Here is a 21,412-nt window from a genome sequence, read left to right as displayed (position 1 = left end):
ATCCCAGCTACTCGGGAGGCTGAGGCAGGAGAATGGGGTGAACCTGGGAGGAGGAGCTTGCAGTGAGCTGAGATCCGCCACTGCACTCCAGCCCCGGCGACAGAGCGAGACTCCGTCTCAAAAAAAAAAAAAAAATTCAAATAAATTGAATAATACTCAATGAGAGAAATAGAAACACAGACCACCAATGAATATGAGAAAAATGAGGATAACCTCTTCCCCTAAACAACTGGAGGTAATCTGTGAAAATAGCTTGCTATTCACTTGACCCAGAGAACCCCACAAAATCATGCAAATCAAAAGGTTCCAATCTTCGTATTTAAGAACCCTCGTGAAACTGTCCAGACTATCAAGGATATGCATATACAAAAAGAGTATCTGGAAGATGTCAGTTTACAGAAACAGTGGGTACCGTTCCGATGTTAAAATGGTGGAGTTCATAGGTACTCGCAGGCCAAGCAGCGGAGCTGGAAACAGTCAGTGGCCCAGAAAGAGTGATGACTTTTTGCTGCACATATTTAAACATGCAGAGAGCAATGCTGAACTTAAGGGTTTAGATGTAGATTCTCCGGTAATTGAGCATATCCAAGTGAAGGAAGCAGCTAAGATGTGCTGCCGAACCTACAGAACTCATGGGCACATTAACCCATACATGAGCTCTCCCGACACACTAAAGATGATCTTTACTGAAAAGGAACAAATTGTTCTTAATCCAAGAAAGGACATTACCCAGAAAAAAAGGTGTCCCAGAATAAACTGAAGAAACACAAACTTACGGCATGGGAGTAAATTCAGCACTAAAATAAATGAAAACTAAAAAAGAAAATAAAAATATTTAAAATATCAGTAAACCCTAGAAATTGTGGAGGTAAAAATATGAAATGTAAAAAAGGTATAAATGAAATAACCGAAAAATTTTAAAACTAATATGATGCAGAAATGAAGAAGCTCAACAAACAGACTAGGATACACACAAAGACATTTCTTTTTTGAGACCGAGTTTTGCTTTTTTTTTTTTTTTTTTTTTTTGAGACAGAGTCTCACTCTGTCGCCAGGGCTGGTGTGCAGTGGCGGATCTCAGCTCACTGCAAGCTCCGCCTCCCGGGTTTACACCATTCTCCTGCCTCAGCCTCCCGAGTAGCTGGGACTACAGGCGCCCGCACCTCGCCCGGCTAGTTTTTGTATTTTTTAGTAGAGACGGGGTTTCACCATGTTAGCCAGGATGGTCTCGATCTCCTGACCTAGTGATCCGCCCGTCTCGGCCTCCCAAAGTGCTGGGATTACAGGCTTGAGCCACTGCGCCCGGCCGAGTTTTGCTCTTAATGCCCCGGCTGGAACGCAGTGGCGTGATTTTGGCTTACCACAACCTCCACCTCCAGGGTTCAAGCGATTTTCCTGCTTCTTGTTGCCTGAGTAGCTGGGATTACAGGCATGCGCCACCAGGGCCGGCTAATTTTTATATATATTTTTTTAGTAGAGATGGGGTTTCTCCATATTGGTCAGGCTGGTCACTACCTCCTGACCTCAGTTGATCAGCCTGCCTCAGCCTCGCAAAGTGATGGGATTACAGGCATGAGCCACCATGCCCTGCCACACAAAGATACTTCTAACAAACACATATATAGGCACAATTTTTAGTCACAGACAATGGGAGAATCTTGAGAGCTTCAAGGTAAAAGTGATGTGTCATTTAAAAGCATGGTCTAATGAGATAACCAGTAAATTTGTGGATAAAATTTTTTTTTTTTTTTTTTTTTTTTTGAGACGGAGTCTCGCTCTGCCGCCAGGCTGGAGTGCAGTGGCCGGATCTCAGCTCACTGCAAGCTCGCCTCGGGTTCACGCCATTTCCTGCTCAGCCTCCGAGTGGGACTACAGGCGCCCGCCACGTCGCCGGCTAGTTTTTTGTATTTTTAGTAGAGACGGGGTTTCACCATGGTAGCCAGGATGGTCTCGATCTTTGACCTCGTGATCCGCCCGTCTCGGCATTCCACAAGTGTGGGATTACAGGCTTGAGCCACCGCGCCCGGCCTGTGGATAAAATTTTTGCAGGCTAGAAGGAAATGATATGATGTAGTCAAAGTCCTAAAGGAAATAATTGTCAAGTGAGAATAATACTATCAGCATAACTGTTCTAACAAATAAAAAGAAAAAGACCTTTCAGAGTAACCAAATTCAGAAAAAGTGTATTGGCACTGCATATGCCCTACATATTAAAGATGCTGAAAGGAATTCCTTCCACTGAAAATAACATGATGGAGAACAACACACAATTTTATAAAAATACATAACTTTTTGAAAAACTTCTGCACATACACAAAACAGAATTCCTTAGCAGTATCATAATGGTGGAAAAAGCATTTTTAATTATTCTTTAATATTTGAAAGATAAAAGCATAGAAATTATTAGAAACACCTGTTAATGAATATGCAACATAAAAAGATAATTAGCAACGATAAAAACAAGGTTGAGGGCAAATGTAATGAGGAAATTTTACATGCAACTAAAGTTACTTTTTACCAGATTAAAATATATTATTGTATCTTTTAAAGGTTTTATGTAATCCCCAAGGTACCATAGAAATAACCTGTATAGCCGGGCGCGGTGGCTCAAGCCTGTAATCACAGCACTTTGGGAGGCCGAGACGGGCGGATCACGAGGTCAGGAGATCGAGACCATCCTGGCTAACACAGTGAAACCCCGTCTCTACTAAAAATACAAAAACTAGCCGGGCGAGGTGGCAGGCGCCTGTAGTCCCAGCTACTCCGGAGGCTGAGGCAGGAGAATGGCGTAAACCCGGGAGGCGGAGCTTGCAGTGAGCTGAGATCCGGCCACTGCACTCCAGTCTGGGCGACAGAGCGAGACTCTGCCTCAAAAAAAAAAAAAAAAATGAAATAACCTGTATAGATACACAAAAAAGGAATAAGTGAAAGCATATTAATACAAAAATAAAGCAAACACAAAGAAAGGCCAGGTTTCTGTAGTTCTCTAACATCACATTTCTATATAAATTCTGCTCAGCAGTATTCAGGCATTGCCACTCCTCCAGAGAAAATTCTCTCTGGATAATTAATTCATGCTTGTGGGACATAACAATAACCAAACATACTGACAATACTCCTTCCACACCACAGACTACAACAAAATGTTTACCAAACCCCCCTCCCCCATCTCTGACCTTTTCCCCTCAAAAACATACTTTTGCCAAACCCCAAAAACAAAAGCCTCAATCCACTCAACCAGAGCCTATATTTTTATCCTTTAGCTATGCACAACTTTAACAGCCACCCCTCAACTAACGCAATTTTCGTCTCACTTCACTACTTTCGACTTCAATTTTCTTTCTTCCCTAATTTTACTCAAACTACATATTTACCCACTACCAGACCCACACTCCTATTACCACAACCCCAAAGACAACTCCTCACAACCATATATACATATCTCCAAAATTCAACAAAACCTGTTTATGTAGCTTAACCTTCCTAAAGCAAGATACTGAAAATGTCTAAACGGACCTACACATCCCATAAACAGACAGGTTTGGTCCTGGCCTTTCTATTAGCTCTGAGCAAGATTACACATGCAAGTATCCCCATCCCCGTGAAAACACCCTCTAAATCATCGCGTTCAAAAGGAGTAAGTATCAAGCATGCACAATGCAGCTCAAAACACTTTGCTCAGCCACACCGCCACGGGAAACAGCAGTGACAAACCTTTAGCAATAAAAGGAAGTTTAAGCTATGCTAACACCCAGGTTGGTTAATTTCGTGCCAGCCACCGCTGTCATACGATTAACCCAAGCTAATAAACACCAGCATAAAGAGTGTTTTAGATATAGTCTCAATAAAGCTAAGCCGCATCTAAATTGCAAAAAACCCTAGCTGATGTAAAATAAACTACGAAAGTGGCTTTAAAACTTCTGAACACACAGTAGCTAAGATCCAAACTGGGATTAGATACCCCGCTATGCTTAGTCCTAAACATCAATAGTTAAAACAACAAAACTACTCGCCAGAATACTACAAGCAACAGTTTAAAACTCAAAGGACTTGGTGGTGCTTCACATCCCTCTAGAGGAGCCTGTTCTATAACCAATAAACCCCTATTCACCTCATCATCTCTTGCTTAGCCATCCTCAGCAAACCCTAGTAAAGGTCACAAAGTAAGCACAAGTATCCCCATAAAAACGTTAGGTCAAGGTGTAGCTTATGAGATGGTAAGAAATGGACTACATTTCTACCTCAGAAAATTCCATGATCACTCTTATGAAACCTAAGAGCCCAAGGAGGATTTAGCAGTAAATTAAGAGCAGACTGCTTAATTGAATAAGGCCATAAAGCATGCACACACTGCCCATCACCCTCCTCAAGTATATTTAAGGATCAACTTAACTATGGCCGGCGCGGTGGCTCAAGCCTGTAATCCCAGCACTTTGGGAGGCCGAGACGGGCGGATCACGAGGTCAGGAGATCGAGACCATCCTGGCTAATACGGTGAAACCCCGTCTCTACTAAAAAATACAAAAAACTAGCCGGCGACGAGGCGGGCGCCTGTAGTCCCAGCTACTCGGGAGGCTGAGACAGGAGAATGGCGTGAACCCGGGAGGCGGAGCTTGCAGTGAGCTGAGAGCCGCCACTGCACTCCAGCCTGGTGGCAGAGCAAGACTCCGTCTCAAAAAAAAAAAAAAAAAAAAAAAAAGGATCAACTTAACTAATTAGCCCTCGTATTTATATAGAGGAGATAAGTCGTAAGTGTACTGGAAAGTGCACTTAGATAAATTAAGGCATAGCTTAACACAAAACACGCAGCTTACGCCCAGAAGATCTCAACATAATTTGATTGCCTTGAGCCAACTCTAGCCCCAAACCTAACCAGTACTATTACCAAACAACCTCAACTAAATCATTCAAAAAAAAAAAAGTATAGGTGATAGAAATTTTACCCTGGCGCAATAGACACAGTACTGTAAAGGAAAGATGAAAAAAGACCAACCAAGCACAAAACGGCAAGGACATACCCCTATACCTTCTGCATATAATATTAACTAGAGACAACTGCACAAAGAGAACTAGAGCCAAAATCCCCAAAACCAGACGAGCTACCCAGAAACAGCTAAAGAGCACACCTATCTATGTAGCAAAATAGTGGGAAGATTTATGGGTAGAGGTGACAAGCCTACCGAGCCCGGTGATAGCTGGTTATTCAAGATGGAATCTTAGTTCAACTTTAAATTTACCTACAGAATTACCTAATCCCCTTGTAAACTTAATTGTTAGTCTAAAGAGGGACAGTTCTTTAGACACTAGGAAAAAACCTTGTATAGAGAATAAAAATTCAATCTCTGTAGTTGACCCAAAAGCAGCCATCAATTAAGAAAGCGTTCAAGCTCGACATCAAACACCCAAAAAATCTCAAACATTCTACTGAACTCCTCACATCACATTGGATTAATCTATTATTTTATAGGAGCAATAATGTTAATATAAGTAACATGAACAACTTTCTCCATTGCATAAGCCTACATCAGACCAAAAAACTTTACCGATACTTAACAGCCTAATATTAACAAATATAAACAAAACCAATACTACTCATACTGTTAACCCAACATAGGCATGCTTCTAAGGAAAGGTTAAAAAAAGTAAAAGGAACTCGGCAAACTTAACCCCGCCTGTTTACCAAAAACATCACCTCTAGCATTACCAGTATTAGAGGCACCGCCTGACCAGTGACACATATTCAACAGCCTTGGTACCCTGACCATGCAAAGGTAGCATAATCACTTGTTCCTTAAATAGAGACTTGTATGAATGGCACCACGAGGGTTCAACTGTCTCTTACTTTTAACCAGTGAAATTGACCTGCCCGTGAAAAGGCAGACATAAGACAATAAGACGAGAGGACTCTATGGAGCTTCAATTTACTAATGCAATAAAAATCATACAAATCTGTGGATTTTAAATTACTGCACCTGCATTAGAAATTTTGGTTGGGGTGACCTCGGAGCATAATCCAACCTCCGAACAACTTATGCTAAGGTTACACCAGCCAAAGCGAATCAATATGCATAACTGAGCCAATAACTTGACCAATGGAACAAGTTACCCTAGGGATAACAGCGCAATCCTATTCTAGAGTCCATATCGACAATAGGGTTTACGACCTCGATGTTGGATCAGGACATCCCTTTTTTTTTTTTTTTTTTTTTTGAGACAGTCTCACTCAGTCGCCCAGGATCTCTGCTCACTGCAAGCTCTGCCTCCTGGGTTCACGCCATTCTCCTGCCTCAGCCTCCCAAGTAACTGGGACTACAGGCGCCTGCCACCACGCCCGGCTAATTTTTTTGCATTTTTTTAGTAGAGACGGGGTTTCACCGTGTTAGCCAGGATGGTCTCAGTCTCCTGACCTCGTGATCTGCCCTCCTCAGCCTCCCAAAGTGCTGAGATTACAGGCGTGAGCCACTGCACCCGGCCGGATCAGGACATCCTAATGGTGCAGCAGCTTTCAAGGGTTCGTTTATTCAACGATTAAAGTCCTACCTGATTTGAGTTCAGACAGGAGCAATCCAGGTCGGTTTCTATCTATTCTACATTTCTCCCTGTACGAAAGGATAAGAGAAATAGGGCCCACTTCACAAAGAGCCCTCTCTCCATAGATGATCTAATCTCAACCTAATAGAGCATTACACACCCAACCCAAGAACAGGGTTTGTTAAGATGGCAGAGCCTGGTAATTGCATAAAACTTAAAACTTTACAATCAGGGGTTCAACTCCTCTTCTTAATACCATGCCTATAACAAATCTCCTACTCCTTATTGCACCCGTACTAGCCGCCATAGTATTCCTCACACTTATTGAATGAAAAATGCTAGGCTACATACAACTACGTAAAGGTCCTAACGTTGTAGGCCCCTATGGACTACTACAACCCTTCGCCAATGCAATAAAACTCTTCACTAAAGAACCCTTAAAACCCTCAACCTCCACTATTATCCTCTATATTACCACCCCAACCTTAGCCTTTTCTATTGCCCTTCTCCTATGAAACTCCCTTCCCATACCCAACCCTCTAATTAATTTCAACCTAGGGCTATGATTCATTCTAGCTACATCCAGCTTAGCTGTCTACTCCATTTTATGATCAGGGTGAGCATCAAACTCAAATTATGCACTAATCGGCGCACTATGAGCCGTCAGCCAAACAATCTCATATGAAATCACCCCTGCTATTATTCTATCAATCCTACTAATAAGCGGCTCATTTAACCTACACATACTTACCACAACACAAGAACACCTCTGACTTCTCCTACCATCATGGCCCTTAGCCATAATATGATTTATCTCCACATTAGCAGAAACTGACCAAACCCCCTTTGATCTCACAGAGGGTGAATCTGAATTAGTCTCAGGCTTTAACATTGAATATGCTGCAGGCCCATTCGCCCTATTCTTTATAGCTGAATATATAAATGTTATTGTAATAAATGCTCTGACAACCACAATTTTTCTAGGCACATTATACACCATTTAGTCTCCAGAATTATTCACAACATGTTTTACCATCAAAAAGCTCCTCTTAAATTCCCTATTTTTATGAATCCGAACAGCATACCCCAATTCCGCTACAATCAACTTATATATTTATTATGAAAAAATTTTCTCCCACTCACATTAGCACTTCTCATATGACACATTTCAACACCTACTGTAATCTCCAGCATTTCTCCCCCAAACCTAGAAATATGTCCTACAAAAGAGTTACTTTGAGAGAGTAAACAATAGAGGTTCCAACCCTCTTATTTCTATCATAGGAATTGAACCTATCCCTGAGAATCCAAAATTCTCCGTGCTACCTATCACACCCCATCCTAAAGTAAGGTCAGCTAAATAAGCTATCGGGCCCATACCCCAAAAATGTTGGTTACACCCTTCCCATACTAATTAACCCATTAGCTCAACTTATTATCTACTCCACCATAATCACAAGCACCCTTATTACTCTACTAAGCTCACACTGGTTCTTCACCTGAACAGGCCTAGAAATAAATATATTAGCCTTCATCCCAATTCTAATAAAAAAAAAACAAACCCCCATTCCACAGAAGCCTCCACTAAATATTTCCTCGTGCAATCAACTGCATCCATAATCCTCATGATAGCCATCCTCTCTAATAACCTATTCTCTGGATGCTGAACCATAACAAATAATATTAACCAATATTCATCCTTAATAATAATAACAGCCCTTATCATAAAATTAGGAATAGCCCCTTTCCACTTCTGAATCCCAGAAGTCACCCAAGGAACCCCTCTAATCTCTGGCCTACTCCTCCTCACATGACAAAAGTTAGCTTCCATCTCAATTATATATCAAATCCATCCATCAACAAACATAAATATCCTCCTAACCCTTTTTTTTTTTTTTTTTTGAGGCGGAGTCTTGCTCTGTTGCCCAGGCTGGAGTGCAGTGGCCAGATCTCAGCTCACTGCAAGCTCTGCCTCCCAGATTTACACCATTCTCCTGCCTCAGCCTCCCGAGTAGCTGGAACTACAGGCGCCCACCACCTTGCCCGGCTAGTTTTTGTATTTTTAGTAGAGACGAGGTTTCACCGTGTTAGCCAGGATGGTCTCGATCTCCTGACCTCATGATCCGCCCGTCTTGGCCCCCCAAAGTGCTGGGATTACAGGCTTGAGCCACCGCGCCCGGCCCTAACCCTTTCAATTCTATCCATCTTAACAGGCAGCTGAGGAGGCCTCAACCAAACACAACTAGGTAAAATCCTAGCATACTCTTCAATCACCCATATAGGCTGAATAACAACAACATTAATATATAACCCAGACATCACTATCTTCTACCTAATTGTATACATCACCCTAACAACCACTGCATACTTAGCACTCAACCTAAGCTCAAATACCACAATCCTCCTACTATCCCGCGCCTGAAGCAAATTAACCTAATGCCGTTAATATCATCCACCCTATTATCCATAGGGGGTCTACCCCCATTAACAGGCTTCCTGCCTAAATGAATTATTATCCAAGAACTCACAAAAAACAATAACTTTTATCACCCCCACCATCATAATTATCATAACCCTACTCAACTTATACTTTTATATGCACCTAATCTACTCCACTTCTGTAACACTATTTCCCACATCCAACAACATAAAAATAAAACGACAATTTGAAAGCACAAAACCTACATTACTTCTCCCTTCACTCATCATCCTTACTACCCTCCTCTTACCAATCTCCCCACTAACCCTACCCACCCCCTAGAAATTTAGGTTAAGTAAGACCAAGAGCCTTCAAAGCCCTTCCTTAATAAGTAAACCATGCTTAATTTCTGAAATACACAAGGACTGCAAAACTTCACTCTGCATCAACTGAACGCAAATTAATTACTTAATTAAGCTAAGGCCTTGCTAGATCAATGGGACTTAAAGCCACAAAAATTTAGTTAACAGCTGAAATTTAGTTAGTTAACCCTAATCAACTGGGTTAAATTTAGTTAGTTAACCCTAATCAACTGGCTTCAATCTACCTCTCCCGCTTCAGTAAGCCATTACAGTAAGTAATGCTTACTCAGCCATTTTACCCACCCACCCCGCCCCACTTATGTTAATCAACCGTTGACTATTTTCAACTAATCATAAAGATATCGGAACCTTATATCTACTATTCGGCACATGAGCTGGAATCATAGGCACAGCTTTAAGCCTTCTTATTCGAGCCGAGCTAGGCCAACCCAGCAACCTCCTAGGCAATGATCATATCTATAATGTTATCGTCACAGCTCACGCATTCGTCATAATCTTCTTTATAGTAATACCCGTTATAATCGGAGGTTTTGGAAATTGATTAGTACCCCTAATAATCAGTGCCCCTGACATGGCATTCTCCCGCATAAACAACATAAGCTTCTGACTCCTTTCCCCCTCTTTCCTGCTATTACTCGCATCCACCATAGTAGAAGCCGGCGCTGGAACAGGTTGAACAGTCTGTCCTCCCTTAGCAGGAAATTGTTCCCACCCAGGAGCCTCTGTAGACCTAACTATCTTTTCACTTCACCTAGCAGGTGTTTCCTCTATTCTAGGGGCTATTAACTTTATTACCACTATTATCAACATAAAACCCCCTCCCATATCCCAATACCAAACCCCCCTATTTGTCTGATCAGTCCTAATTACAGCAGTCCTACTCCTCCTCTCTCTACCAGTCCTAGCCGCTGGCATCACCATACTGTTAACAGACCATAACCTCAACACCACTTTCTTTGATCCAGCTGGAGGGGGTGATCCCATCTTATATCAACATCTATTCTGATTCTTCGGCCATCCCAAAGTCTACATTCTCATCCTACCAGGATTCGGAATAATCTCTCACATTGTAACATACTACTCTGGAAAAAAACAACCATTCGGATATATGGGCATAGTTTGAGCTATAATGTCAATTGGATTCTTGGGCTTTATTGTATGAGCCCATCACATATTCACAGTAGGTATGGACGTAGATACATGAGCCTACTTCACCTCTGCCACTATAATGATTGCAATCCCCACTGGTGTTAAAGTCTTTAGCTGACTTGCTACACTCCACAGAAGCAAAAAGGCACATTGAGTTAGAAGGTGGCTCTCAAATTATAATGTGTACAATAAGATGGAGATCTTGTTATGCATATTTATTTTAGAAGATCTGGAATAAATCTGAGTTTCTGAATTTCTGAGAAGCTCACCAGTAATGCCTGTTTTTGACCCGAGAATAATATTTTGTCAAACATTCAGTAAGTGTAGGAGCATGGTTTTTCCCAATTTTTAGTTTGTTTGTTTTGAGGCGGAGTTTCGCTCTTGTCATCCAGGCTTGAGTGCAATGGCGATCTCGGCTCACTGCAACATCGGTCTCCCAGGTTCAAGCCATTCTCCTGACTCAGCCTCCCAAGTAGCTGGGACTACAGGCACACGCCACCACACTTGACTAATTTTTTGTATTTTTAGTAAAGATGGGGTTTCACCATGTTGGTCAGGCTTCTCTCAAACTCCTGCAGGTGATCTGCCTGCTTCAACCTCCCAAATTGCTGGGATTACAGGCACGAGCCACTGCACTTAGCTGTTTTTCCCAGTTTTTCTGGCCTGTAACCAGAGATGAGAGCCTTCATTTTTCAAAGACAGATATACACAACGAAAATCTAAGACAAAAGTGTAGCTGCCAGATTAAATGTGATGGTTTATGCACAACACCTACATAAAGATACTTAATATAAAGAGAAAAATAATTAGCTCTATAGTGAAAAATTATGTCAGAGAGCTTTTCATTTGTTTATTTGTTTACTCATTTTGAGATGAAGTCTGGCTCTGTCCCCCAGGCTGGAATGCAGTGGCACAATCTCGCTTACTGCAACTGCCACTTCCTGGGTTCAAGCAATTCTTCTGCCTCAGCCTCCCAAATAGCTGGATTATAGGTGCATGCCACCACGCCTGGCTAATTTTTGTATTTTTAGGAGAGATGGGGTTTCACCATATTGCTCAGGTTGGTCTCGAACTCCTGACTTCAGTTGATCCACCCACCTCCGAAAGTGCTGGGATTACAGGAGTGAGCCACCATGCCCGGCGTGTCAGAGAGCTGTTTAACCAAGTGAATAATTAACATCAACTGAACTTGAACAAACTTTTATTATTTGCTGATACACACAGAAGAACAGAGCATCACTTCTGGGATAGTGCCTTCCAAAAGTAAGTTACAGTCTGAATTTAACTATAAAGTAGCATCAGTTTTTTGCAAAATTTAAGATACAAATACATCTCATATTCTGTAGTTTTAGTAGTGATTTTAAATAGTCTTTCTTTCTTTTTTTTTTTTGAGACGGAGTCTCGCTCTGTCACCCAGGCTGGAGTGCAGTGGCCGGATCTCAGCTCACTGCAAGCTCCGCCTCCCGGGTTCACGCCATTCTCCTGCCTCAGCCTCCCGAGTAGCTGGGACTACAGGCGCCCACCACCTCGCCCGGTTTTTTTTTTTTTTGTATTTTTTAGTAGAGACGGGGCTTCACCATGTTAGCCAGGATGATCTCGATCTCCTGACCTCGTGATCCGCCCATCTTGGCCTCCCAAAGTGCTGGGATTACAGGCTTGAGCCACCGCGCCCGGCCTTAAACAAGTTTCTTGACAATGCTGATGTTGTTCTCCTGGGCTTATTACCAGCATTACTTAGAGAAAGCAGGCACAGGCCGGGCGCGGTGGCTCAAGCCTGTAATCCCAGCACTTTGGAGGCCGAGACGGGTGGATCACGAGGTCAGGAGATCGAGACCATCCTGGCTAACACGGTGAAACCCCGTCTCTACTAAAAAATACAAAAATCTAGCCGGGCGAAGTGGCGGGCGCCTGTAGTCCCAGCTACTCGGGAGGCTGAGGCAGGAGAATGGCGTGAACCTGGGAGGCGGAGCTTGCAGTGAGCTGAGATCCGGCCACTGCACTCCAGCCGGGAGACAGAGCGAGACTCCGTCTCAAAAAAAAAAAAAAAAAAAAGAGAAAGCAGGCACAGCACAGAGTCCCTTACACTCAGCACTTTTGTCACAACACAAATATTTTTGGTACAAATGAAGACAACCAATCTCTGTCCTAAAGTATCGTATTTTTTTGGTTCTTTACAGAGAAAACAGAAGGCAGTGATGTCTGAATAAGTCTGTATTTGGAAAACAACATTTACACATGACTAATTCAATGTTCATTAAGTAATAAATTTGTATTGTTTATATTTACTTGTTTGCTGACTTGTGGGGCAACTACTGGGTTTGCAAGAATATTAAGTTGCTAAATGTAACGTCTCTGTAGACGCTGGTTTTAATAAAACAAAAATTAAGTTGTTCCAGGATGGCCAAATAGGAACAGCTATGGTCTGCAATTCCCAGCGTGATTGATGCAGAAGATGGGTGATTTCTGCATTTTCAACTGAGCTACCTGGTTCATGTCACTGGGACTGGTTGGACAGTGGGTGCAGCCCATGGAGGGTGAACCAAAGCAGGGAAGGGCATCGCCTCACCCAGGAAGTGCAAGGGGTCAGGGGATTTCCCTTTCCTAGCCAAGGGAAGAGCTGTGACAGACTGTACCTGGAAAATCGGGACACTGCCCCGCCCAAATACTGCACTTTTCCAATGGTCTTAGCAAACGGCACACCAGGAGATTATATCCTGCGCCTGGCTCAGTGGGTCCCATGCCCACGGAACCTTGCTCACTGCTAGTGCAGCAGTCTGAGATCAACCTGCAAGGCAGCAGCCTGGCAGGGGGAGGGGTGTCAGCCATTGCTGAGGCTTGAGTAGGTAAACAAAGTGGCAGGGGAAGCTCAAAATGGGCAGAGCCCACCGAAGCTCAGCAAGGTCAGCTGCTTCTGTAGACTCCACCTCTGGGGACAGGGCATAGCTGAACAAAAGGCAGCAGAAACTTCTGCAAACTTAAACGTCCCTGTCTGACAGCTCTGAAGGGAGTAGTGGTTTCCCAAGCACGGTGTTTGAGCTCTGAGAATGGAGAGACTGCCTCCTCAAGTAGGTCACCAACATCAACGAAGAAAGGTAGATAAAACCACAAAGATGGGGAGAAACTAGAGCATAAAAGCTGAAAATTCTGAAAACCAGAGTGCCTCTTCTCTTCCAAAGAATGACAGCTCCTTACCAAAAATGGAGCAAAGCTGGACAGAGAATGACTTGGATGAGTTGACAGAAGTAGGCTTCAGAAGGTCAGTAATAACAAACTTCTCCAAGCTAAAGGAGGATGTTCAAACCCATCGCAAGGAAGCTAAAAACCTTTAAAAAAGATTAGACTAATGACTAAATAGAATAAACAGTGTAGCGAAGACCTTAAATGACCTGATGGAGCTAAAAACTCCATGAACTACATGGTGTATGCACAAGCTTCAATAGCTGATTCAATCATCTGGAAGAAAGGGTATCAGTGATTGAAGATCAAATTAATGAAATAAAGCAAGAAGAGAAGTTTGGAGGAAAAAGTAAAAAGAAACAAATCCTCCAAGAAATATGCGACTATGTGAAAAGACCAAATATGTTTGATTGGTACACCTGAAAGTGACAAGGATAATGGAACCAAGATGGAAAACAATCTTCAGGAGTTCCAGGAGAACTTCCCCAACCTAGCAAGGCAGGCCAACATTCATACTCAGGAAATACAGAGAACACCACAAAGATACTCCTCAAGAAGAGCAACCCCAAGACACATAATTGTCAGATTCACCAAAGTTGAAATGAAGGAAATAATGTTAAGGGCAGTGAGAGAGAAAGATCAGGTTACCCTCAAAGGAAAGCCCATTAGACTAACTGCGGATCTCTTGGCAGAAACTCTACAAGCCAGAAGAGAGTGGGGGCAATATTCAACTTTCTTAAAGAAAAGAATTTTCAACCCACAATTTTTTTTTTTTTTTTTTTTTTTTGAGATGGAGTCTTGCTCTGTTGCCCAGGCTGGAGTGCAGTGGCACAATATAGGCTCAATGCAAGCTCCACCTTTCAGATTAACGCCATTCTACTGCATCAGCCTCCTGAGTAGCTGGGACTACAGGTGCCTGCCACCACACCCGGCTAATTTTTTTTTGTATTTTTAGTAGAGACGGAGTTTCACCATGTTAGCCAGGATGGTCTCCATCTCCTGATCTCGTGATCTGCCTGCCTCAGCCTCTCAACGTGTTGGGATTACAAGCATGAACACCCTCGCCCAGCCACATTCAACCCAGAATTTCATATCCGGCCAAACTAAGCTTCGTAAGTGAAGGAGAAATAAAATCCTTTACAGACAAGCAAATGCTGAGAGATTTTTTTCACCACCAGTCCTGCCCTACAAGAGCTCCTGAAGGAAACATGAAACATGGAAAGGATCAACCAGTACCAGCCTGCAAAAACATGCCAAATTGTAAAGACCATCGATGCTAGGAAGAAACTGCATCAACTAACGGGCAAAATAAGCAGCTAACATCATGACAAGATCAAATTTACACATAAAAATATTAACCTTAAATGTAAATGGGCTAAACGCTCCAATTAAAAGACACAGAATAGCAAATTGGATAAAGAGTCAGGATCCGTTTTACATGCAGAGACACACACAGGCTCAAAATAAAGGGATGGAGGAATATATCCAAGCAAATGGAAAGCAAAAAGTCAAAGCAGGAGTTGCAATCCTAGTCTCTGATAAAACAGACTTTGAACCAACAAAGATCAAAAGAGACAAAGAAGACCATTACATAATGGTAAAAGGATCAATTCAACAGGAAGTGCTAACTATCCTAAATATATGTGCAGCCAATACAGAAACATTCAGATTATACAGAAAGTCCTCAGAGACGTATAAAGAGACTTAGACTCCCACACAATAATAATGGGAGACTTTAACACCCCACTGTCAATATCAGACAGATCAACAGGACAGAAGGTTAACAAGGATATCCATGACTTGAACTCAGCTCTGCACCAAGTGGACCTTACAGATATCTACAGAAGTCTCCACCCCAAATCAACAGAATATACATTCTTCTTAGCACCACATCACACTTATTCCAAAATTGACCACATAGTTGGAAGTAAAGCACTGCCCAGCAAATGTAAAAGAACAGAAATCACAATAAACTGTCTCTCAGACCACAGTGCCATCAAATTAGAACTCAAGATTAAGAAACTCACTCAAAACCACACAACTACATGGAAACTGAACAATCTGCTCCTGAATGACTACTAGGTAAATAACGAAATGAAGGCAGAAATAAATAAGTTCTTTGAAACCAATGAGAACAAAGACACAACGTACCAGAATCTCTGGGACACATTTAAAGCAATGTGTAGAGGGAAATTTATAGCCGTAAATGCCCACAAAAGAAAGCAGGAAAGATCTAAAATTGACACCCTAACATCACAATTAAAAGAACTAGAGAAGCAAGAGAAAACAAATTCAAAAGTAAGCAGAAGGCAAGAAATAACTAAGATCAGAACAGAACTAAAGGAGATAGAGACATAAAAACCCTCTGAAAAATCAATGAATCCAGGAGCTCGTTTTTTGAAAAGATCGACAAAATTGATAGACCACTAGCAAGACTAATAAAGAAGAAAAGAGAGAAGAATCAAATAGATGCAATAAAAAATGATAAAGGGGATACCACCACCAATTCCACAGAAATACAAACTACCATCAGAGAATTCTATAAACACCTCTACACAAATAAACTAGAAAATCTAGAAGAAATGGATAAATTCCTGGATGCATACACCCTCCCAAGACTAAATCAGGAAGAATTTGAATCTCTGAAGAGACCAATAACAGGCTCTGAAATTGAGGCAATAATTAATAGCCTACCAGCCAAAAAAAGTCCAGGACTGGACAGATTCACAGCCAAATTCTACCAGAGGTACAAAGAGGAGCTGGTACCATTCCCTCTGAAACTATTCCAATCAATAGCAAAAGAAGGAATCCTCCCTAACTCATTTTGTGAGGCCAGCATCATCCTGATACCAAAGCCAGGCTGAGACACAACAAAAAAAGAGAATTTTAGACCAATATCCCTGATGAACATCGATGCGAAAATCCTGAATAAAATACTGGCAAACTGAATCCGACAGCACATCAAAAAGCTTATTCACCAAGATCAAGTTGGCTTCATCATTGGGATGCAAGACTGGTTCAACATAAGCAAATCAACAAAGGTAATCCATCACATAAACAGAACCAACGACAAAAACCACATGATTATCTCAATAGATGCAGAAAAGGCTTTCGACAAAATTCAACAGCCTTTCATGCTTAAAACTCTCAATAAACTAGGTATTGATAGAATGTATCTCAAAATAATAAGAGCTATTTATGACAAACCTACAGCTAATATCATACTGAATGGGCAAAACCTGGAAACATTCCCTTTGAAAACTGGCCCAAGACAGGGATGCCCTCTCTCACCACTCCTATTCAACATAGTGTTGGAAGTTCTGGCCAGGGCAATCAGGCAGGAGAAAGAAATAAAGAGTATTCAATTAGGAAAAGAGGAAGTCAAATTGTCCCTGTGTGCAGATGACATGATTGTATATTTAGAATACCCATCTTATCAGCCCAAAATCTTCTTAAGCTGATAAGCAACTTCAGCAAAGCCTCAAAATACAAAATCAATATGCAAAAATCGCAAGCATTCCTATACACCAATAACAGGCAAAGAGAACCAAATCAGGAGTGAACTCCCATTCACAATTGCTACAAAGAGAATAAAATACCTAGGAATGCAACTCACAAGGGATGTGAAGGACCTCTTCAAGGAGAACTACAAACCACTGCTCAATGAAATAAAAAATTACACAAACAAATGAAGAACATTCCATGCTCATGCATAGGACAAATCAATGTTGTGAAAATGGTCATACTGCCCAAGGTGATTTATAGATTCAATGCCATCCCCATCAAGCTACCATTGACTTTCTTCACGGAATTGGAAAAAACTACTTTAAAATTCATATGGAACCAAAAAAGAGCCCTCATTGCCAAGACAATCCTATGCCAAAAGAACAAAACTGGAAGCATCATGCTACCTGACTTCAAACTATACTACAAGGCTACAGTAACAAAAACAGCATGGTACTGGTGCCAAAACAGATAAACAGACCAAAGGAACAGAACAAGCCCTCAGAAATAACACCACACATCTACTACCATCTGATCTTTGACAAACCTGACAAAAACAAGAAATGGAGAAATGATTCCCTATTTTTTTTTTTTTTTTTTTTATTTTTTTTGAGACGGAGTCTTGCTCTGTCGCCCAGGCTGGAGTGCAGTGGCCGGATCTCAGCTCACTGCAAGCTCTGCCTCCCGGATTTATGCCATTCTCCCACCTCAGCCTCCCGGGTAGCTGAGACTACAGGCGCCCGCCATCTCGCCCGGCTAGTTTTTTGTATTTTTTAGTAGAGACGGGGTTTCACCGTGTTCACCAGGATGGTCTCGATCTCCTGACCTCGTGATCTGCCCGTCTTGGCCTCCCAAAGTGCTGGGATTACAGGCTTGAGCCACCACGCCTGGCTATGATTCCCTATTTAATAAATGGTTCTGGGAAAACTAGCTAGCCATATGTAGAAAGCTGAAACTGGATCCCTTCCTTACACCTTATACAAAAATTAATTCAAGATGTATTAAAGACTTATGTGTTAGACCTAAAACCATAAAAGCCATAGAAGAAAACCTAGGCAATACCATTCAGGACATACACATGGACAAGGAGTTCATTGACTAAAACACCAAAAGTAGTGGCAGCAAAAGCCAAAACAGACAAATGGGATCTAATTAAATTAAAAATCTTCTGCACAGCAAAAGAAACTACCATCAGTGAACAGGCAACCTATGGAATGGGAGAAAAATTTTACAATCCACCCATCTGACAAAGGGCTAATATCCAGAATCTACAATGAACTTAAACAAATTTACAAGAAAAAAATAAGCCCATCAAAAAAGTGGGCAAAGGATATGAACAGACACTTCTCAAAAGAAGACATTAATGCAGCCAACAGACACATGAAAAAATGTTCATCATCACTGGTCATCAGAGAAATACAAATCAAAACCACAATGAGATACCATCTCACACCAGTTAGAATGACAGTCATTAAAAAGTCAGGAAACAGATGCTGGAGAGGATGTGGAGAAATAGGAACACATTTACACTGTTGGTGGGATTGTAAACTAGCTCAACCATTGTGGAAAACAGTGTGGCGAGTCCTCAAGGATCTAGAACTAGAAATACCATTTGACCCAGTGATCCCAATACTGGGTATATACCCAAAGGATTATATATCATGCTACTATAAAGACACATGCACATGCATGTTTATTGCGGCGCTATTCACAATAGCAAAGACCTGGAACCAACCCAAATGTCCATCAATGATAGACTGGATCAAGAAAATGTGGAACATATACACCATGGAATACTATGCAGCCATGAAGAGGGATGAGTTCATGTCCTTTGTAGGGACATGGACGAAGCTGGAAACCATCATTCTGAGCAAACTATCACAGGTACAGAAAATCAAACACTGTATGTTCTCACTGATGGATGGAAGTTGAACAATGGGAACATTTAGACACAGAGTGGGGAGCACCACACACTGGGGCCTGTCATGGGGTGGGGGACTGGGGGAGGGATGACATTGGGAGAAATACCTAATGTAAATGACTGGTTGGTGGGTGCAGCAAGCCAACATGGCACCATGTGTGCCTATATAACAAGCCTGCACGTTGTGCACATGTACCCTAGAACTTAAAGTATAATTTTAAAAGATTAGGCCCTAAAGTGTATACTTTTTTCTGTTTATCTGCTTTTAGATTTCAGAAAATTGTGAGCACTAGCTCTAGAAAGGCAGTCAAATACATCAGGATTCCAGGGTGGGGCCAGACCTAAATAAGGCCCCCATAAAGGGTGAATTTGAACAGAACAGGGTCAGGAAGTGGACCTTATGTTGAATTCTGTTCTCTATGCTACTGGAATATTTTAAGTTTTGTTTTTCCTAAGCTTACCTAAGAGAAACTTAAATCTTAAGATTTGTGTAATTTTAATTTGTTTTAGTCACTTCCCTGTCAATTTTATATTTTCATAAGCAACTTAAATCTTTTAAGGTGTTCTAGGGTAATTTTATTAGAAGATAAATAACATATTTAGCAAGGTAAAAAATATAAATGATAACAACTTTTCTGTCCATAAACATCCCTTCAGGTGATGACATCTGAAGTCACAACAATATAAAGAACATGTACCAAATAAAGCCCAAGTTTTCTGCACACATCTATTCATTGTACCAACCATATGTTGCTTAATTCAACCATGTATCCATTTGTTAGTCTAGACTAGTTCCTAGATGGTTGGGACCACGACTGTTTCATCTCTCTTTGAATAGCCAAATGAAATGAAAGCAATTAGTTTATCTCTTTGAGTCTCCATACTTTCTCCATGTTTCTCACCCAAGTACCAGGAAACTGAAGAAACTGTCATCTGGGTACCAACCAAAGGTATCTCTTGAATGAGAGGAGGAACAAGCACAGGATCACTCATTTCTCTTAAACCGAGACAGAAGCAGAATATACCACTCTTTTCAGCCTGAAACCGTTCTCTTCCGGACATCCTTAAGTGTCTCAAAAATGCCTAGGTGATTATGAGAGGGTTCCCAGTGACTTTGAGCTGATGGCCCAATGATAAGCCAAGCAGGAGAGACTCAGGCTTACTCTAAATAGAAAATGAAACTTCCCTGGCCTGACTAGCTAGCTCGTGGGTAAAAGGAAGGACAAGAATATTCTACTCAAATATTACATTTTTTTACAGGTAGGGATGGTTGTGGTCATGGCTCTGGCTACTTTGTTACTCCAAAAATGTTTGTTTACACTTATAGATCCTGCCATTAGATTCTATTTACACCTGGAGACTCTCCCATAACTATAGCAGGTCATTAAACAAGATATGAAAACCTCAAAGAGCCACGCTCTCAAAGGGGGCGCTTTAAGATGTCTATGCTGACATCTCACAATGCAGAAAATGTCTCCTGTTGGTTTTCTGAACATTTGTAATCCAGAATATGAGATGTATCACATTCAAGCCACTTAAGAGATTGCAAAGACAGAAAGGCAGTCACCATAATTCATCCAGAAGAAGAAGAATTTATATCATATCATAAATACTTCATCCTAAATCCACCTCATAATTGGGGAGGCCATCTGTGTATGCTCATTGGTTCTAGTCAATGCCAAAATAAGCTTCACAATTTCATGACAAGAGGTAGTTTTGCAACTTGAAGCCAGGTGCCTACTGAAGGTAGGCTCTCAATCTCCTACATAAATAGTTAAATAGGGTGCTATCTTTTTGGCTATTTACACTTTAAAGTAATGGCTCTGGCCCAGCACGGTGGTTCATGCCTGTAATCCTGGCACATTTGAGGCCAAGGCGGGTGGCTCACCTGAAGTCAGGAGTTCGAGACCAGCCTGACCAATATGATGAAACCCCCATCTCTACTAAAAATGCAAAAATTAGCCGGGTGTGGTGGCATGCGCCTGTAATCTCAGCTACTTGGGAAGTTGAGACAGGAGAATAGCTTGAACCCAGGAGGCGGAGATTGCAGTGAGCCGAGATCATACCATTGCACTCCAGCCTGGGGGACAAGAACGAAACTCCATCTCAAATAAATAAATAAAGTAATGGCTCTGTACTCCCTGAGCACTGATCTAAAGAACTCCTGCTTGCCCTCTCCTGACGGCCAGTGTCTTCTCTTGACTCCTACTCTATGCCACTGAGTAATAGCCCACAGCACACAGCTCACAGCTGGCAGCTCACATCTTACATGAACCCCAATTGCCACAGCAGCACTTCACTGCCACCTCAGAGGGAGGCCTGAGCATC

At 41.8% G+C, this 21,412-nt stretch overlaps 1 protein-coding gene across 1 annotated transcript in view; it reads left to right on the top strand.

The window, feature by feature from the left end:
- ZNF43 (zinc finger protein 43) overlaps positions 1-21,412 on the top strand; it is a 534,348-nt gene that overhangs the window by 431,125 nt on the left and 81,811 nt on the right. The gene's annotated exons all lie outside the window — the stretch shown is intronic.

This window comes from Trachypithecus francoisi, unplaced genomic scaffold (assembly GCF_009764315.1).
Source record: "Trachypithecus francoisi isolate TF-2019V2 unplaced genomic scaffold, Tfra_2.0 Lachesis_group12, whole genome shotgun sequence".
NCBI lineage: Eukaryota > Metazoa > Chordata > Mammalia > Primates > Cercopithecidae > Trachypithecus > Trachypithecus francoisi.
This window is presented reverse-complemented; position numbering and strand designations above follow the sequence as displayed.